Source organism: Molothrus aeneus, chromosome 12 (assembly GCF_037042795.1).
Source record: "Molothrus aeneus isolate 106 chromosome 12, BPBGC_Maene_1.0, whole genome shotgun sequence".
In the NCBI taxonomy this organism is placed as follows: domain Eukaryota; kingdom Metazoa; phylum Chordata; class Aves; order Passeriformes; family Icteridae; genus Molothrus; species Molothrus aeneus.
Window position 1 is genome coordinate 1,804,807 of NC_089657.1, and position 21,262 is coordinate 1,826,068.

General features: G+C 46.2%; 1 long non-coding RNA gene across 1 annotated transcript; it reads left to right on the forward strand.

The window, feature by feature from the left end:
• Positions 1–826: 826 nt before the first annotated feature.
• LOC136561813 (uncharacterized) lies at positions 827–14,928 on the forward strand. The gene is made up of 3 exons (XR_010784409.1): positions 827–953; positions 14,357–14,501; positions 14,850–14,928. It is a non-coding gene; the product is annotated as an uncharacterized lncRNA (long non-coding RNA).
• The last annotated feature ends 6,334 nt before the right edge of the window (positions 14,929–21,262 follow it).

The window sequence follows — 21,262 nt, forward strand, 5'->3', positions numbered from 1 at the left end:
CCTTGCCCTGCTCTGGTGGGGCTGGATGCATTACATGCCAGAGCTCTCAGCCTCCTATTGATTGATTCTTTGCAGTGGACCTTAAAAATCCATTAAGGAAGGAGTTGGATGATGTGAATTAATTCTAAATCCTTTGTTGGGAGGAGCAGCTGAAGGAAAAAAGAAAAAAAAGCCCTTTCAAAACCATTAATCATAACTCCAAACAGACTGCTAACTTTAAAATAAACTTCACAGTAAATTGGAGGACAAATCCAAGGAAGGTTCAACCTCCCTGGCCCAAGGTGCACTGAGGGTTTCCTTAAGTGTTTTACTGGGTCTCTTTTCAATGTTTTTCAGTTTGCATTGTTCTGATAAGAATATGGGGATGAGCAGCCACCTGTGCCAACAGTGGAGCAGCTGATTGTTTCATAGATAAGATATGACACCACTTTGGAGGCAGCTGAAGAATAAAATAAATAAAGCTGTTCGTCTCCTCCCAGGTAACACCATTAATCAGGCAAAACTTTGTTTAGAACAAAAAAAAAAAACCAAAACCCTCTTTTTGAACTCCTCAGGCATTATTAATTATTAAAATTAATTTATTGAGCAGGCTGTACACCCCCTGCTCCCAACATCTCAATCTTAGCAAGGTAATCATTGGACTTGATGATCTTTTCCGAGCTAAATTCCTTATGAGCTGGGGATCACTGTGGAATATTTCCCCTAAAATTCTAAGTTCTTTCCCAGTGAGGAAAACCAGGAATCTTCTAAAACTTGAAGGTGAACTTGAAAAAAAAGAACCTCACTGCAAATATTTAAATATTTTCCTTCTTTCCCCCAGGTCCCAGAGTCAGCAGTAAAGTGCCACCACCATTGCAATGAGCCTGCTGAGGTGTGAAATGAAGATTTATCCTTCCCCAGGCCAAGAACTGCCCCTGCCTGAGACACCCTGGAACTGCACGCTGCATTTCCAGGTGGGTACTAAATTCTCTAGTGCTTGTGGCAGCTGGAGAGGAAAGTTCCATGTTGGTTTTATACATGACAGGACGTGCGGGACTGTGGTACAGCAGAAATTCAGTGTTCAGCTCATCCTGGGACACCTCAGTCCCCACAAAATCTCTGGATTTTTCTGGATCTCACAGGGAGTGTCCCATGGTGAAATTCTTGTCCTGCTAAGCTTCAGTGAGGGGCTGTAAAAGGTGGGGTGGAGCATGTCCAAGAGCTGCAATGGATGGCAGGAATTGTGAGATCAGCACAGGCTCTGAATGCAGATCCTCGTGACCAACAGAGCCCCAAAAATTTTATGTACAATGGCAGGAACCTGCAATTTTAATCCCCTAACAGTGTTCCACAATGATCATGAATTTTTATATATATATATATTTGTTATATAGTTATATAATATCTTATATATATTAGAATTGTATATATTAGAATTATATATATAATTTTATATATATTATATATATACATATATACATATTATATATGTATGTAAATGACATATATATGTATATAATGAAGCCATTTTATATATATATATAAATATGAATATGTATGTAGTGAAGCCATTATATATATATATATGTATAAATGTATATAAATTTGGAATGTCATTCTGCAGACTGCCTCAAAATTTCTAATTTCTAATTTCTAATTTTTTAAAAAAAATTTTACATTCTTGCTTTGAACAATATGCCAAAAATAAGCTTGGAAGGACAGCATATAGCACCAATTATAACACAACATCCATAGCAGCTATACAGAAAAAGGATAGGACTATTAAGGCAGACTATTATTCCTTTAGAGATTTGCTTTCCTTAATTTGCATAGAACTGTCTTTGATTAAAAATTGCCTGTCACAGAAGTGGCTCGGTGATTTTTTTGGTAGCAGTCATCATTTCCCCTAATGAGAATATTTTTTATTCAAAGGTATGTTTTTATTCATTCGAGATGTTCTCTTTATTTTATTTATTGCTTGTAACTGAGTGTATTCAATTAGAAAACTGGAGATCCTGCTGTGCTTTAACTGCTGGTAATTGAGCTGCTCTGCTGCATTTCTGTGCTGCAGGTCTGCTTGGGCAAGGAGGATCTGTGGCTCCTTCTGGCTGGGATAATTTTGTGCAGTTTTGCTTTGGAGAAGCTGAATTTCAGTTTGAGAGTCCTTGCAGTCAAAGGACAGCATTGCTGTGCAGTGGGCAGAGCTGGAAATTGATATATTTTTTTCAATGATTGGGTGAGCTTTAAACTCTTCCCATCAACTGTTATGGAAGGAACCAACTTCCTTTTCCCTTTCCTTTTCCCTTTTCCTTTTCCCTTTTCCTTTTCCCTTTCCTTTTCCCTTTTCCTTTTCCCTTTTCCTTTTCCCTTTTCCTTTTCCCTTTTCCTTTTCCTTTTTCCTTTCCCTTTTCCCTTTTCCCTTTTCCCTTTTCCCTTTTCCCTTTTCCCTTTTCCCTTTTCCCTTTTCCCTTTTCCCTTTCCCTTTCCCTTTCCCTCCTCCCATGGGGCTGTGTTTTGGTGCTTTATTTTAACTTGGCTATAAATACTCTGATGAATTTTTAATGCAAGTGCAGAATTTAAAGCATCAGCCACTGGATTTGCTCTCCAGGTTCCATGAATTCTCTGATGGGTTCCTTAGCACAGCCACCACTGATTTGTTGAGTTCTTTTTGCAGGGTCTGTTTTTGTGGTTGGTAATGGCTATTGACTGCTTCCTACACTTTTGTGTTTATTAGCTCCCAGTCATAAAATTTGGACCGACAGTTGCTTATGGCTCGACCTTTACAAGCTCATCCCAGGGCTCAGCCCAATGTCCCAGAAAACTGTCCCTGGTAAAGCTCTGGAGCTGCTGTTTAAAAGGAGCTTTTTATAGCCTTGCAGTGCAATCTGCATTTCCCAGTGCTCAGTGCATTTCAGCCATGCTCTGCGTTGGGAACTGGGGGAGCTGCTCCCTGCAGCCTCTCAAAGCCCTGTGGTCCCTGTTCCCAGCAGATCCCAGCAGATCAGGCTCCTCCCTGGGCTCCTGCTGGGTGCAGGGGCTGCTCACAGGTGTGGATTTATTTCTCCCATCAGCTTTGATGCCTCCTCACCCCGTTGGGGTTCACCGAAGGGACGGAAGTGGCCAGAGCAGCACCTGCCCCAGCAGGTGCCCACAGCTGGGCCCCTCACAGCTGGCCAGATGTGCAGGAGAAGGAGAAGTGGCACCACACAGGGTGAGCTTCACCCACCAGCTCAGTGCCAGCAACAACACCCACAGGGAACAGCTGGGCAGAGCCTCCCCTGACTCCTCAACTCACTGAGCATCTCACTCAGAGCTCTGGCATTTCATATTTTTTTTCACTTTCTTAAAGGCTAAAATGAAAGTTTTCAAACAGGATTCTTGTACTTGATGCTTAAACCCCACTTTTTCAGTGCAACTGTTCCCACTAAAATCTAAAATCTGTTATAAAACAGAAAAACAGACCAAGTGGAATTGAGCAAAGCAGCCTGATTATTGATATTCTGAGATGTGTCAGTTTGAAGCCTTTTCAAGCACATTTTTGGTCCTGCTCCAAGTGCAGTCATTCCAGTGTTTCTTAAATGTCCAGAAATACAAAACAGGAACACAGAGAGGAAAATAAACCCATTGCAGGGTTTAACCTCTGAGTTCTTCTGAGAAATATGGGAAATGCAAAGGAAAATGTTTAGAATTGTATTGGCAAAGTATAAATAATCACAAGATACAGAGAGATCCGAAAGAAATAACTTGCATGATTTTCTGTCAAGTTTTGAAGGTTATTGTGACAAATTGGAAGTGTTCTTTGGACACTTGCATTGATCAGTAGGAGATTTTGGAATGCAGATGGCACTAGGAATATAGGATCTTATTTCATCTTGTGCTCTGACAGCTGAAGGAAAATGGTGAAGGCAGAAAAAACCCAGGATGAATTTCTGCAGGGCCAAATTTCCACTTAGTGGAGTTTGGATCGTTGCTTGGATGGTTTCATTTTCTCACGCGCTGAGAGGGAAGAGAGGTTTCATCATTCCTCCTATTTTCCACGAATCATTAAACAATTAAGAGGTGAAATTAGCAGTGGGAAATGATGGGAAACTGAGGACACCAGGGCAGGAAAATTGCTGGGTTTTAGGCTGAACATGGAATGTTGGTGCTGCATTTTTGGTGTCTTGGATCTCTCTCTCCAAGCTGGACACATCAAATCATTGAAACAGCAGGGCGGAAAAGAGCTCCAAGATCATCAGTTCCAACCTTTGGATCATCAGTTCCAGCCTGAGCCATGTCACCAAGTGCCACCTCTGCTTGGTTTTTCGAACACTTCCAGGGAGGTGACTCCTCCACTTCTCTGGGGAGCCCATCCCAATGTTTAACCACTCTTGAAATGAATAATTTTTCCTGGTATCCAGCCTGAACCTTCCCTGGCACAGCTGGAGGCCCTGTCCCTTGCCATCAGGGGCATGAACCAGGAAGTCCCATATTTCTGTTGTGGTTTGGGGCAAGTGTGCCCCCTGCCCACACCCATTGTTTTTAGACCAGGACTCTTCCACTGTTTGGTGTCCTAAGCATTTCTGACTTTAAATTCTGGGTTTTTTCCCTGTGCTCCCACAGCCTCTCAGCCTTTGGTTTTTCCATTTTGTTCCTTATGTAAAGGAGGAGCCAACTGGCTCCCCTGCCCACGTCCTGCTGGAGGCTCAGCGCTGGCCCTCTGAGCGGAGCTTTCTTCTCCCTGGGTACAAAGCTTTGCTGGGAATTAGTTAAACCTCTGAGGCAGAGGAGTAATGAGTGGTTCTCAACAGCATTAAAAGGCAGAGAGCACCCAGGGCAGCCGGCATCAAGGAACTGCTCTGCTCTAAAGAGCTGGATTTGCCTTTTCCCGAGATCTTCCGTCACTTCAGTCGCCTCCAAATGGAAGGGATTTTGCTCAGAAGTGCTCACACTTGATCCATCTGTAATTGCCTCCTGCTCCAGAGCAGTGCTTCAGCTGCCAGCTGCTTTAACCCAAGCACTCCTCACATGTTGTCTTCAGAACATGTTGGAATTCAGGATATCCCCCTGGCTGTCCTGAACTGCAGGGGCTCAGAGACCCTGGCACAGAGCCCACGGTGCCTGTGGTTTTGATTGTGACCCATGGAGCAAATGACCAACCTTATATGAAGACCTACAAGCCATGACAGTTTAAGTAGAATCATAGTGAATTTATCACAGGGTGAAAAATAGATTTTTGGGGTGTTAGAATGGGAGTTCAGGGGCAAGATGGAGGAATCTGGGCGTGTCCAGTCTTTCTCCTTCTTGGCCTCCATCTTCTGCTGTGATGGTGGCACTTTTAGATTGGTTTAGAGTAGAAGCTCACTGTCTAACATGGGTGATAGGTATTGGAAAGTAATTGTAAATATTGTACATTTAGTTTTTAGTATAAAAAGGTAACATCACCCCAGGTGCAGGCAGAGTGCCTCTGACTGTCCTGCTGAGCAGACCTCGGCTGGACAGGAGAAAGAATTTTATAGATAAGATACAATAAACAACCTTGAGACGGAGAAATGAAAAGCTCTGACTCCTTCTTTGAGCACCAGGCTGGGAAAAGAGACTTTCTGACACATCTCAGGGTCACTGTGAGCAGCAGAGATCCCGAGAAGAAGGCAGCGAGCGCCGGCCGCCATCCCTCGGCATCCGCCCCTGCCAGCCAGGGATGCCAGCTGGGATTCTCAGGCTCCCTTCCTCTGCCTAGCCCTGGGCTTGTCCCAAATCCCTCTGTGATGCTTCAGAGCTCCCCCCAGGCAGTGCTGGCTGGAAGGGTGACAGCTCCTCACCTGCTCTTAGCAGGAGGTCACTGGAGTAATTTGCACAAAATCCCCCAAATGCCAGTGGAATTTATGCCGCTCTTTGTCAGCTGGGAACTAAGGATGGCTTAACTTTTATGTTTAATCCATAATGAGGTATTGATCTCGTGACAGGAGCTGCTCCCTAGGTGCTGCCCCCAAATTTTTATCTCTTGATAGACGCCAATCAGGTACAAAATAATTCACATGTGCTAAAAAAGAAGGATTGTCTCCAGGAAGGAACCCAGCCTTCTCTTCCTGGAGATTAAGGACATGTGGATTTAACTGCAGTAAAATTGACTTGGATTTTTTTTTTTTTATGTGGCTTCTAGAGAACTAAGCACAGATGATATTTAAATTATCTTAAAAATAGGATTATATCTCTAAAAAAAATTCAAAAGCAGAACAAAATGAGCTGCCTTTCCTCTGAAGGCTCTGTCTGCAAAGGTCCCCAAAGCTGTGCCAGCCCACGGTTGCTGAAGGCTCACAATGAACTCCAGTTATTTATAACTGGGAAATTGTAACTGGACCCTTGCTGGATAAAGCCTGAACTCGAGGATTGGGATATTTTGTGGTTTTTCTTTGGGCTTTGCACAGCCCATCACAGCAGCTCCTGAGGGCTGGATGAGCTGCAGATGATGTGGGGGCTCACATCCCTTCACTCTGCTGCTGCAGGGGGGTCTGACGTGACCTTGGGGTTGTCTGTGCACCACCAGTGATTCCAGAACCCATTCCTGCTTCTCTGAGGCTGAATCTCAGCTTTTCCTTGAGCACAGTTTGTGCCTGCATTGTCCACTGTGTTTAATAATCCAGAAAAAAATTGGGACTATGCGAGCGGTTCTTTATTTCTTTCCTTCTAACAAAAAGTCTGCAGTGCTGCTTGGGAAGGTCAAGGCTGTTTGACACTGCCAGGATGCTGGTATTCTTGGAACAACCATCTGTTCAGAACACAGTGAAAAATCGGTTTGTGAGTGCCCAAAGTCACTTCGGCTCATGAATAAAATTAAACAGGGGAAAAAAATGCACAGCAGTGTTTTGCCATCAACAACAGAGAAATTTCCATTTGGAAGAATCAGAGTTCTGTCCACGACTGTCCATTGCTGTCCACGAGGGGATGAGCGATGGTTTGTTCATGGTGGGATTCAGGTGTTCCTGGCCTAAAGGGGACATGGAGATGAAGCCCTTGGGACTGTCACTGTGTGACCAGGAGGAATTGGCCAACAGGGGAGCTGGACTGAGCTGCCCAGGGGCCCTGGGAGGGAGGGCAGGACTCGCTGTGCTGGGCACACCAACCCCCAGAGCTGGAATGAGCTGGAATCACCTGAGTGCTGCACCCCAGCCCAGCCACGAGCTGCTTGCTTTGCTCTTTCCCCTTTCCCTCTGCTTCACTTGTACATTTGATGAAATTGTGTAAACTTTGGCAGATTGAGTGTCTTTTTTCCATGTCTTTGTTCCTTTTCTTTTTTTCTCCCCGCAGGTTCAGTATTTCCTCATCTCTGCCTTATTCTTTTTAATCATTTTTTACCAGCTGCTGCATTTTCATCTCTCACTCTGTTCTTCATCCCTTAAGGCAGGATCCAAAAATATGATCCAGTGACTTCTGCAGGTTTTGTATTTTGCTGCTTGGCCCCAGAATGTGCCACATTTTGATCCCTGTGTTTTCCAAAGCAAACTGGACATTGCAGCCAGGCAGGGATTGGTCTCTGCTCCCAGGTAACAAGTGATAGGACAGGGGGGAATGGCATCAAGTTGCACCAGGAGAGGTTTGGATTGGATATCAGGGAAAATTGCACCCTGAAAGGGTGGTCAGCCAATGGAACAGGCTGCTCAGGGAGGTGGTGGAATCTCCATCCCTGGAGGTGCTCAAAAATTGTGTAGGTGTGGTTCTTTGGGACATGATTTAATGGTGGCAGTGGCAGTGTCGGACCCAATGACCTTGGAGGGCTTTTCCAGCCTTAATAATTCCATGAGTCCACTCACACACCAGCTTTTCTTTGTTTTTCCTTTGATAATTCGAGATGTTTTTGCTGCTTACATTATTGAAAATACTTTTCCCTTGGAGCTGGTGTTGGTGAATCCCTGTGATTTTCCAGGTGTGCTGTGACTTACCTGGAGCTGCTGTGGGATGTTCATTGGGATACTCAGTGCTACTTTTTGGACAAACTTCCTGATACAGTGAGTGGAAAATCCCAGCTAAAATATGGAAGGCACTGTATAATGCTGTGGCTTAGAAAGTCCTAGAAGTGTCAAGGCCAGGCTGGATGGAGTTTGGAGCAACCTGGAATAGGAGAAGGTGTCCCAGCCCAAGGCAGGGGGAGGAAATGTGAAAATCATAAGTTCTGGTGAGATATTGTATATGGCAGGCTGCTGAGAATTATTAACATTACAAAAAAGCTTTCTGGTGTGGGAAGCTTTCATTAAGAGTTACATCTCTGAGTTCAGTCCCAGTTTAATAAGAGGCATCTCCAGCTTCTTAAAATTTAATTTGATAGTTTATGAAGAAAATAATTAAAGCATATTGTGGCATCAGTCACTTTTTATTTCATAGAGAGTCTGTGTGAAAAAAGAACCATTCATAGAGCAGACAGAGTTTATATTGGCCTGGAATTTCATTAGTCCTTATTGACAGAACATCCACTAATCCAAAGTAAATGGGAAGGAAATGATGGAAAAATAATAAAGGGTAATCTTGACTCCGAGGCTATTGAAAATGGAAGTTGGTGGAAAGTTTGGAGAGGTTGCAGCTCTGTGGGGAAAGAAGATGTTTCCTAATAATGAACTGGTGCTCCCATGTCTGGGAGATGAAGAGATAAACCAAGGGTTTGGGGTTCTACAGTCACACCAAACAGTGCATCTGGCAGGCAGAGAATCCTGGGACCATTACAGCTGGAAAAGACCTTTAAGGCCATCAAGTTCAGGTGTCCAACCATCTCATGGTGTCACCTGAGGGCAGATGAGCGAAACAGAACCTGTGGGATGCTCTTCAGTCATCAGAGCCCCGATTTCTGGGTCAGGACAAGCTGCCTATCCCCTCCTGGCACACCCTGTTACCCTTTTTCACTGACTTTCCCTGCACAGTTCTGCTTTGGGAATCCAAAATTAGAGCACCTTTTTTTTTTACATAACACTTTTGTGGCTGTCCCCAGGTCTCTGCTCAGATGATACTCACCAGTGCCTCATCTGCAGGCTGCACCAACAGGTTTCAGAGAGTGTCTTGAAGATTGGATTTGCCTCTGGAATGGTTTTAATCAAACTATTTTTTTCCTGTCACTTTTTGGACACTTTACAGCTTTCAGTGACTGCCTTGAACCAGGTCCATAAGAACGTCTGACAAGCCAAAAATAGATTAATCTCAAGCCTGTGCTACAATTACCATTGGATTTCTGTATCACTCACTGCCTGAGTGGTTTACAAGCAATTACAGCCTCAGCTCTTGGAAGGAGCCTTCCCATGGAGCTGTCCAGAGGGAAGGGTCAGTCCTGGTGGGCAGGACTGGCAGCACCAGCCCTGGGATGGGCACAAGGGATGGAGACTTGCCCGAGGGGATTTGGGCACTAAGGGAGAGCCCAGGGGTCAGTCCTGGCCTGGAGTGGAGCTGGGTTTAGTTGGGCTGGAGCCCTGCTGCTGACAGCCCTGGGTCTGCCCTGACTGCTGCGCTCAAGCCAGGGAGGAGGAAGGACAGAGAGAAGCTCGAGTGGTTGCGCAGGTAAAACCTGCATCTGATGAGAAAGATTTGGGATGTGTTGGGAAGTTTCTTGCATAAATCACAATTAATCCCTTCCTTGTGGCTCCTTAGACCCAGCAGATTCATTGGGGGTGCCAGAACCTGGTGCTGTTACATCCATGGCTTTTCCTGCGCTATTACCTGAGCAGCTGATAATCTGAACATGAAATCAGGAATCACCTGAGGATTGTGTTTAGTAAAGCAGCTGGGAGGCTGCCAGCAGTCACAGTGAGATCCTGAGCTCTTTGCATCCACCTTTTCATAACCAGTTTTTTGGATTTCAATGGGTGCTTGTTTTAGATACCTGGAACTTTTTTGGTGAGTGATCTCCTGTTAAATCAGGATTGCTTTAGAACTGGGGGACTGATGGGAGGTCAGGTGCACTCTGGCTGTTTTGGCTGGATGCAGGAAGGGCAGTGCTGAGCCCATCCCTCAGGAGCAGAGCAGGATAGCTGGAATTTTGTGTCCCCAAGCCCTGTGACCAAGCCAGAGCTGGCAGCAGCTCAGTGGAGGAGGATGGCTGGGTAACTCCTCACCAGGGCTGTGCCTGGCGAGGCCACAGATGGATTCCCTGAGGTGCTGCTGGGTGGATTCAATCAGAACTGGGGACAGGGAGAGCTGGAGCAGCAGGAGGAGGCTGAGGAGCCTGGGCAAGCATGGGGAGGGGAATGGAGTGTGTGCCATGAAGTGTGCAGCCCATGGATAATCCTCAATACAGCTGGAGAGCTGGAATCCAGCCCTGCAGTGCCACGTGTGGCTGCTGGGCAGAACCTGGACAATGTTTGTTTAAACACCCTTGAACAACAGGGACTTTTGAAAAGTGGGATTTTGTTCACTTGACAAGATTAAATTAAACACAGCCATACCATCTCTGCCCTCAACCCTGAATGCCAAAAGGCAGGAAGGGATCAGAAACCTCCAATTCCTTCTGGGGGAGGTGCCAGCAATGATATATGAACAAATAGATATTTATATATGTATATATTGCATGCTATTCAGAGCAAATCTTCAATGGGAAACTCCCAGTTTCAGAACTTTCTTACCACCAGTGATGCTCCAAATGTGCTGTTTCATAGTGGAGCAGGGCTACACCATTATCCTGCCTTTCCTTCCCAGAAAATTGCTCTGTGCAGCACTGTAAACCTGAATAATGCAAGTCCTGTTGGAAAGACATCTTATTTTTCCTTCTAGGTTGCTTAATTAATTTCTTTCGACTTCTTTTATACTGTTTGATGAATGTTATTTCAAACTACTGTCAAAGGGAATGTGAGGAGGGAAAAATGAGCCACCTACACACTGCTTCTAATACAACTGTATCACCCTTTGAAAACCAGGGAATTAATAAAAAATAGGTGTTAGCCCATATGCTTGACAGGGAGCATTTGGAATTGTCAGGCATGTTTCTACCCTAATTATCCTTGTCGGGCCATTTTGTAAACTGAAAAATTCCCCAAGTTAAATAAAAACTCAGAGACAGGCCAGGATATTGAAAGCTCCACTTTCAAACCAGCAAAACAGAAAATTTGTTCTTGTTTGGGCTGTTACTTCCCACCCAGAGACCTCTCACAGCATATTGCCATGAAAAGCAAAATGAGCACATCTGGTGGTGTTATGAATTGGGTTTGTTTGAAGGTTATTGGGCATCTCTGAGGGAAATTTAACAAAACTGGACCACTTGCAATGTTTCAGCATTCCCCCTCCAGGTGGGGAGAGGTTTTTGTGTCCCTTCCTTGTGAGGATTAAACTGAAAGGGTGAATATGGGATGTTGCTGCTGCTTTGGGTTCTGCTGGGGTTTGGGGTGTCTTACCAGAGACACAGAAACAGCCCCTCTGCAGTGCTTATGGAAGGGAAAAGGGATGGTTGTGGGTTTTTGGGACAAGGATGCAGCTCCCCCAGCCTCAGAGGTGGCACTGGGTTGGTGATGACTGAGCACACCCCACGAGCAGGTCAGGCTGCACACAGAGATGAAGGCTGGGTGATTAAAAATTCATTCGGCAGATTCCTGAGCTGGGGGCCCCAAGCCAGGGCTCTCAGGCAGGTCAGCACACACAGGTTCAGCTGCTGCCTGGTGTTAACCCCAGTTAACAACACACTTGACTTAGGGTAGCTGCTAGTCCCAGCCTGGCTCGAGGGGGCATTCCCCCCCTCACAATTCAGAGGGAATAATTCATGGGAGAAGTTTGTCTTTTTCTCATGTTTGCATTTCCCATTTCAAAAATCTGTGCTGAAAAATTTATCAAAATAAGGCTTTTTCTTTAGTTCTTTTCCTGACACCATAGGAAAAGCTGCTGCTGCCTAATTGGAGGTTCCCAGAATCATCTTTCTCCTGTGAATACACACAATGTTCATGTTGTGCATATTTGCTGTAGATTGACTGGGTTCCTTCTTTAAAACTTGCTGTGCTGATGAACGCTTCTCCCAGGAGAGTTCCCCTTTCAATATTTGTGGAAAACGCACAAAGGACAAGGACACAGTTGAAGTCTCTTAATTTGCAAATGTCTCTGAATATTCATGATGCCTATTTTCATATTCATCCATTTTTCTCCTCTTGTTAAGGCAGCATGTCTGTTTTAAGGTAGAACACATCTGTCACAGTTTGTTTTGTCATCAGAAATATTAATGCTGGGGAAAACCAGTGCAAAATTAATCACAGAATGATCGAATGGGTTGGGTTGGAAGGGACCTTAGAGATCATCTCATTCCACCCTGAACTGGCCAGCAGAAATCATCCTGTCTGCCTTAATAAACTCCTGATTCGTGGAGGCTGATTCCTGCTCCAAATGAAGGGCAGCAATAGAGAATATTGTGGTCAAGCCCAGAAGTTGGGAGGGTGAGGGTGACCCCGGCGCTGCCTCAGGAGCCGTGTTTGGAGAGCTCCTCCTTTAGCGACTCGCTTCTCATCCCTCTCTGCGCTCAGCAAAATTAAATCACCAAGTGTTTCAAGGAAGGACAGCATGAAAAGCACTTTGGATCCCCTCGGAAAGAAATTAATTTTCCATTTGAACCCAGAGCTGCCGAAGCCATCGCCCGTGTTCCCTGCACGGCCTGCGGCATCCAGCGCTGCTCGCCTTTCATCTGCTGCCTGTCGACAGCTCCTCAAATTGTCTGAGGGGGAAATTTCCTCCCACATCTTATTTGAACAGTTTTTTTCCCTGAGAAATGTTGCCAACAAAGATTACTTCTCTTCAGGGCTGGCAAACACTATTTCTTACCTGGCGGCTTATTGGGAATACAATTGGAAAAAGCATGATAAGGTTTTACAAACAGCAGGATGAATAAAGGGAGGAGGGAGATTTTTTATCTCCCCCCCCCCCCCCCCATTAGCTGCAGACAGGGGCTGTTCCTGCTCTGATTATCTCCAGTGTGCAGTTTTGCTCAGTGAACCTGCTGATTTAGCTGGAAAGCATCGAGTGTCACGGGCTGGTGGCTCCACAAGGTCATGGTGGTGGCACGTGGAAGGTCCCCACTGTCCCCTGTGCCTGGCACTGTTCCCTGTGGTGAGGCACTGCAGGGAGCCCCACATTTCAGACTGAGCTGTTTTCCGTGGTCTTTGTGCTCTTTCCTCCTTGAAGGCACAGATGTTGTTCCCCCAGAGTGTCCCTGCTTCTCCTCTGAGCATTTGTGGACTGGGTGCTCAGAGGGATTCCCTGGGGATGCTTTGGTGCAGCAGCTCTGGGACCTGCTCTGGCAGGTGCACGAGGGGCATTTTACATCCCTGAGATTCTTCCAGATCCTCTCCAGAACAAGAGGGCTCTTTACACTTTCAGCCTGTGTTTATTCCCCCTCTCTATTTCAATTACCTAAATGTTTGTATAATTCAAAAATTGATTTCAGCCCAGCAAAGCTCCTGACCACACTCTGAGTTTTGTTTGCTGCAGAGCCCATAACTAACAAAGCAACAATTTCTTTATTGCAGGATAAAAGCCCATCTAAGAGATAAGCTGTCAGGAGGAACGTGGCACTCTGCACCATTTCCTGGGCATTAAAACTTCCATTTATTTTCAAATATTTTGCAGACCAGCCGGCACCTGGTGTATCGACCGTGCCAGTAAATCACACAGAACTCGTGTCTGAGCGAGTTTTGGGATCACTGTGCCACCCAAACCCTGGCTGGCACTGCAAGGCAAAAGAAGAAGCATTCACTGTTGATATTTTTCCTCCAGGCCATGGCTCACTTGCCCATGCACTGTTTGTGTGGCTCTGGTGAGCGAGGGCCTGGGCTGTTCTGCCTGGCACTGAAACACGTCCTTAAGGCTCCCTGAAATATAGAAGAAGACAGGGATTACAAGTCCTTCCTGAGCAGCCAGAACAGAACCCATTAAGGTATTGCAAGCCATGCAATTCAATGGCCCTGGAAGTATAATTTGATTGTAATTCAGGAGGTTACTAAAAGGAAATCCATACCAGGCTGAAAGATAAGCGAAAGCGAGGAGTGTATTTACTGGGAGTGCTGAAATGTGAGGTGTGTGAGTCCCTTATCTCCTTTGTCTGCACTTTATCACCACTGAAGGCAAGTAAAAGGGGAATAATATCTGCTTCACAAGAGAAGATTGGATTAAGTTTTCCCAGTGGTCTTGTGGGAGTTATTTCCATTTTGCTCCTGCCTGGATTAGCCTAACTCCTTCAGGCTTTTCCACATCTCTGCAGGAGAAGGTCCTGGCTCGGGGAGGGGAGGGGAGCAGGGTGGGTGTGTTGATTCTTCGTGGGGGAATTTGCCTCTGACCTCTGTAAAGGAATTAGGAGACCTACAACCTCCTCCCTGACTCTTTTACTGCCGAGGTTTCTTTTTCAGATCCCTTTTTGTTATGCAGCCTTTTTGTTTGTCAATGCTATCTCTTGCAGGTGTTTATTAGAAGCATTATTTGTGAGAAGAAAGCTGGGTGTGCTCATTTCTTGCTGAGGTTTCTCTCCCTGCCTTTGTCTCCAGCTCCACTCTCTCTGTGCAGAGACCTGCCTGACTCACTGCACGCCTGGGAAACAGCCCCAGGTATTTGATCTCTCTGTTTTATCTGCTGCTCCTGCTCTGAACACTGAAAGGATGCTGCTGCTTCTGCTGGTGGGATCCATCTCCAGCAGTGCCTCCCTCTGGCTGGATTCCATGGCAGTGGGAGTGGTGGGGTCTGGCTGCAGGGTGTTCTCAGCCACGAGTGTTTGCTGGGGTTTGTTGAGCTGTCCAGGCAGAGGCTGAGCATGCCCGGGAGGTGATTTTACACTTCACACACATTTACTGTCCAGATATTCCCATTTTTCCTTAGCCTTTCTCACATCTAACTTGCTTTACATGCACGTGGGTGAAAAAGAGAAGGCACTCATGGGGTGTTATGTTTTATTCCAGGGATGGCTCAGCTCAGGAGTGATCACAGACAGACACTTGTCACTTCTACCCAATTCCACGCTGCTCGCAAAGGGAACAGGGGAAAACCTCTGCAGCTTGTGGCCTCTGCCAGGTACCTGCCAGGCAGTTTATAGCTGAAATGAAGGGCTGATTTCCCTGGTTTTTCATTTGGAGGAGGCAGGCTTAGTGGTTCTTTGCTCACTAAAGGCCAGTGCTGGCCTGCACAAGTGCCCATTCGTGCCAGAGTTTTGATTTTCAAGCACCACGTGTTTCTTTTTCTACCACTTTTCTTATTTCTCTCTGGTTACTGTTGTAACTGCTGCATCTTCTTTGAGCTCCTGGGCACTACAAGACATCTCCTAGATGTTGAATCTTGTCATTTTTGATAAATCTCTGTGAAGCACAGAGCTCAACTGAAACTGCAGCTCAGCATCCTGAAGTGCCAGTTCAATCTATTTCTAGCCTTGGAAAAAAAATAGAAGGGGGGGCAGCAAAAAACATCACAGCTTTATAGCAGTAATAATGGTGGGAATGAGTTGGCTTTCAGAAAATAATTTAATCCCTGGAGTATTGGAGATGGGTCTTGAGTGTCAGAGCCTAAGGTAGGGCAATGTCCTATTGTTGTGGCTTGTATTAAAACAAAGAAACCTTTTTCCTCTGGAAGTTCATTAAAGTTCAGATTTATTTTACCATTTTCCAGACTGAAGCCACAAGCAGAGCAGCTTTCTGGGAATCCTGGGATATTGGTTTTGCCTTAGCACTGTCAGATCACGTGGGCACTGCCCTTCTATTGTTTTATCTGAACTTTGGGATCTGGAGGGATTCCTTGTGCTGGGGAGAGGCCAAGGCAGTGCTTTTTAAGAGGTGGAGAGCTGGACAGAGCTTTTAAAGACAAAAATGGGGGCTGGTTGCCTTTTTGCAGCCCACAAAACCAGGTGTCTATGTCTTAGACTTTGAAATTTCCTTCTGTTTTCACCAAAAGGGGACAAGTCTCACTCCTGGTTTCACAACAATGCAGCAGCTGGCATCACATTAAATGTCAGGTGAATGCCACAGAGAATGAGAATTAAAATGTGGCAGCAGTGGCTGCCTGGGCCTCGGGAGCAGAGTTATTTCCTCCCAGATGCTGATCAGCAGCTCCATGGCTCTGGCTGGCTCCAGCTCTCTGAGAGGCTGATGGGAGACAGGGCATGGAGTGTGCCACGGTAAAACCCATCCCTCTGCCCCAGCCTCTCCATCTCAGGCACATTTCAGGCTGTGCTTGAGCTGGTTTAGGACAAACCCCTTCTTTTCACCTGCTTTTACCTGTGGATTCCCTCTGTGCCTGGACATCTCTTTGGTGTGTTTTTGGGAATCCCTGGTTCAAACCCAAGTGTTCAGTCTGATGTCTTGGCAAGGTTCAGGTCCTTCAAAACATCAGCCCTGATTTAATATTTGGGTTGCTTCAGGTTTCTCTCCAAATACAATTAATTACTAGAAAATCTGCAACCATATCTTTAATGATATTAGGATGTCCAGAGGTACAGGTAAATGTGTCTGTGTGCATTTAAGGAGGAGTTAGGAATAAACAGGATGCCCACCTGTTTAGCATTCAACTTCATCCCTCCTAACTACCATCTTCATTTGTACTCTGGTTGTGACATATAAATCAATGCCCCCCAAATGAAATTGCTTTGTCTAATAATCCTTTGTGCCAGGGTTATCAATAGTTCATTAGTCTTACTTTGCATCTGTCAATGAAAGGTGCAATTGAGAGACAGAGAGAGAGTTCAAGGAAAGAAGTGAGTGCATTCTCTGTGGAAGGTGTCTTCCACTCTGGCAACCCTTTGTCTCCATTTGACTCCAGCCTCAAGGGTGTAGTTGTACACACAAGTTTTGTTCACTTGAAATACCTTGGAAACTTTCATAGGTTTGAATTTATTCCTGAGGAGCCCCAAAGGGCTCTTGAGTCTCTGATGGATCCTCACACCCTGAAAAGCCACGACTGAAAGCCTTCCACAACAGCACCAGCAATGATTTTAGCTTTCCTGTTTCAGCTGTCCCTTGGGTTTTGCCACTCCTGCAAAGGCCAGTTGTCCTTTCCTGGTGAGGACTTGGTGTGGCCCTGCCCAGGTGACAGCAGAGCCCTGTGCTGGCTGAAGAGAGCCCTGCCTGGGCCAGCCAGGTGCTCCTCACTCATTACCCGGGTTTATGGAGCTTGACAGGAGACATTGGATGCTAGCCCAGCAAGGTGGCACAGCTTCAGGCCATGAAATTTTATTCCCAGAATCTTGCCAAGTTCATCTGAGCAGCGTTTTGTGTTCTGGTGCCTCCTGCCCTGTGTCACTGAGCTCTAACAACGTGCCAGGATCAGTGTAGGTGCCACTCTGGGTCAAAGTCGACCAAAACCATCTCAGACCCTTGGTAGTTTCAGTTTTGTATTAATTAGTTAGAACTCTGCATAGATTGGCAAGGTCAACAAGCGAATTGTGTCACTCATTAGGTACCAAATAATTAGTGATGGCTCCTGGGATGCCACCTGATTTTTTTCATCCCAATTTTTACCTTGTTGCAGCAAGTTTTTCTAATGATCAGCACACAATCATTTCACAATTCAACAAACCAGTAGATATGGGGCAAAACCCAGGTTTGGAAGGTCTGTGCAGCAGAGGGGGACAGGGCTGGAGCCTTGGCTGTGTTGGTTGCCTTGGGCTGGCTCCAAACGGGATTTCTGCTCATGGAGGGATTTCTCACGGGTACCTGGAGGCTGAGCAGCTCCTGCTCACTGTCCTTCAGCTCAGGAACCTCCCTGGACCCAGGCTGGGATGGGAGCTGAGTCAGCGCATCCAAGAGAAGCAGAGAGTTTATTTAGCTCCATCAAGCGACCTCAAGAGATTTGTGGAGTTTGTTTGGAAAAAAACCCCAGCTTGATGAGCTAAACCCTTCTGGCCTTCTGGTGCTCCAGAAATGAGTTCTTGAACGCACACAGACCATGTTAACTTGAGCCAGGGAAAAGTTTTGACTGAAAAACTATTTGTCAGCATATTGTTGCCATGAATGTTTCATGAAGCCTTTGATTCCTTCAGATTTTCCTGCTTGGAGAACATTGATCATAGTTTTGGGTAACTTTGCTGCAAGAAAATTCTTCTTCCAATTTATTTTATGTTCTTTTCCTTTTTGCCAAAGGATAAAGAAGAGAGGATTGATAAGTTATAATGTCTACAGAATAATAAAAAGAGATTCCTTTTATTTCACTACTGCTGAAAAAAATGACAACGAATTTTAAAAATTTCAAGCCGAAAACAATAATTTATTTTGAAATTCCTCACAAGGTATATTTGCCTTTTTTAAAAATCACATGTAACTTAGAAAAGTGATCTGGTAGCGCTAGGCTGCAGTAGGAAAAAAAAGAAAAGATTTGTACATAAAAACAAGGTGATTTTAAACTGCTTCTTGTGTGACAGAGTTTTGGATCAATATTTCATCACAGGAAGTCGGCGCCGTGACTTTGAGTCGCGCTTTGCTGGCGCGGGGAGGCTGCTCTGCTCCAGTGTCACTCCTGCCTGCTTCTCTCTGCTGATAAAAGTCAGCAGGCAGAATGAAAGGGGACAAACGCTCCCAGCTCTCCAGAAAAACACGCGGAGAATGAAAGGATTGTGGTTCTTTTTGAAAGGACGCCTCTTCCCTCCTGGCTGCCCCCACCATGTGTCCCCCGTGACCGGCTCCCGAGGCTGGGGTGCTTCCCACGGGCAAACATTCCCTGTGATCCCTCCTCCTGCACCTCCAGCTGCAGTGGGGCAGGGCCAGAGCAGTGCCATGGGCAGGGGATGAATGCATGGAAATCTGTATTCATGAGAACCAGAGATGGGGAATTTCTAATCTCTCCTCTGCTCCAGGCCAAATGCGGATGTGATTCTGAAAGATTATTCAGTGAGTCAGCTCCAAGTGAGCTTTCCTCAAGTATCCTGGATTTTTTTTGAATAAAACCTCTCCAGACCAGGAACTGATGTGGTCCCTGGGGCTGCAGAGCTGTGCTGTGGGCTCGGCTGATGGCAACTGCAGCCACAGGCAGGACAAAGCCACGGGGAAATGGGACAGTTAGAAGGTCAAAAGATATTTGGCACATTTATCACTGTCTGCTCCTTGCCAAGCTCTTCCAAAGCCCGACTGTAGCTCTGACTGTCACACTGTGTTTGGAGACAGATCCAAGAAATGACTCAGGGCCCATCTGTGTTGCCAAATAGCTTCACTCCGTGTCTGCTGTCTGACTGTCCGTGCTGGTTTGGGGCGAGCCAGCTCCTTCCTCCAACAGGGCTTTCTGCAGGGCTGCTGTCACAGAGGCACAGTGGATCCCCATGCTCCTCCTGCTGTCTCACAGCTCTGAGCTGTGGAACATCCCTGCTTTCATCTCAGCTGTCTCAGAGCCACCACCCTGCTGCAGGTCACAGAGGGAGGAAATGTTCAGGGTTGGACTGGTGAGGGTCCAGCAGGGAGCTCTGCCTGCCTGTGCAGCATTTCACAAGGACATGGAGGGACAGAACAAAGGGGAATGGATATTGGGCAGGAATTCTTCCCTGTGAGGGTGGGCAGGCCCTGGCACAGGTGCCCAGAGCAGCTGGGGCTGCCCCTGCATCCCTGTCAGTGCCCAAGGCCAGGCTGGACATTGGGGCTGGGAGCAGCCTGGGACAGTGGGAGGTGTCCCTGCCATGGCAGGGGTGGCACTGGATGATATTTAAGGTCCCTTCCTACCCAAACAATTCTGGGATTTCAGGCCCCACTTTATTTCTGAGTTACACAGTTTTAGTAACAATTTAAAATTTATAACACCCACTGAAAGTAACTCTGGATGGGAACACACAGCTATATTACTTTTATCCATAGTTTTATCAACAAATATAGCCTTTCCTAACAGCCCTTCTACTCTCTTGCCTCAGGATTTATTTTTGAAAGTGCTATAAATAGGCAATGTTCTGGATTGGGTCAGTTCCCCAGGGAAATAAGTGCATGCCACTTTTATATTAGAGGTTAAATTCTGCCAGCCTTATACTCACTGAGGGGAGCATTAGGGGAGGTGTAAGGCAGGGAGGAACTTGCTGCTGTGTACAAATGTAATTTAACTAAGTACACCAATTGCATTTTTAGAAACCTTATTATAGGATCAATTTATTTTGTCAAGTGACCAGTAATTAATTTTATAGATCTTAAAGAGAGTAAACTCTAAACTCTCTGCTCTGACTCGGACCTTGGCATTAAAATAGGAGATTTGTGCGTGCTGGGCTTTCAGAGATGCTCTCAGTGTTGGCTGAGTGATGTGATGTGGTGAGGGCAGTGTCAGGGCAGGGCAGAGCCCCCAGTGCCCTTGGGCCCAGGCAGGGATGGGGCTAGGCCAGAGCCCCTCTCCCCTCTCAGAGGCTTGCCCAGTGCACCTTGCTGGTGTTGATGCCTTAGGATTTTAGATTTTCTATTTTCCATATATTCATAACCCTGCAGTTCTTCAGTGTGTAACTCCAAACTCCACACTCAGTGGGAGCTGCTGCTGCTTCCCCATTTGGGGCAGACACAACAATTCCTCTGCAGGCCTGGCAATCAAGGACACCTCACTGCCTCAGGGCCCAGAGATGGGAACAAAAGGGAGCTGGGGGAGCAAACTTGGGCTCAATGACTTCATTACCTGAAGCTGGAATTGGCAGATTCACCCCCAAAATGCAAATGGACCAAACTTATAAAAGTGTGCAAACCCTGACCCATCATCCATTTTGGGTGTAGCCCCTGGGGGGCTTTGTCTGCCCAAAATGTACCTGAATGTCCTTAAAAAAAAAAAAAAAAACAAAAACAAAACCAAACCTGCTTTTTATTCCCTGGATTCTGTTTTTAGGTAAGCCCATCAAGGCATCAGTGTGACACCCTTCTCTTTGTGCCTCTGAGGCTCTGGGGGCTGTGGGGAGGGATTCTGCAGGCAGGGAGCTGTGGTGTGAGGGCTGTGTGTAATTCTAGGGTGGTTGTTGTTCCCAGAGAGCTGACAGCTTGTCATGCAGCACGAGCCACTGGGTGCTGCCTCAGCTCTGCCATCTGCCGTGGTTGCCCTCTTCCCTGCCTACTCCCCATGCAAGATTTGGGTTTTTCTGCATCCTGCCGAGCTTCCTGCACAGCCCATCCCCTCGTGCCATGCTGGGGCAGCATCAGGGGGCTGCTGGGGAGCCCTGACCTGGACCAGGTGGGTGAAACCTCCCACAGGGTACCCACCCGCTCCTCACTCAGGAATCTCTCTTGTTCTAATGAAGAAACCAAACAAAGTGAGATTTAAAGAAAGTGTCATCAGTCTCATGTGCTGGTGAGATAAAAATCCCTCTTCTCCCTGGCTGTGGGAATTGGACTCAAAAATTCAAGCAGATTTTCAGCCTGCTGTTGTGTGTAATGTAATTTACTCCTCCTTC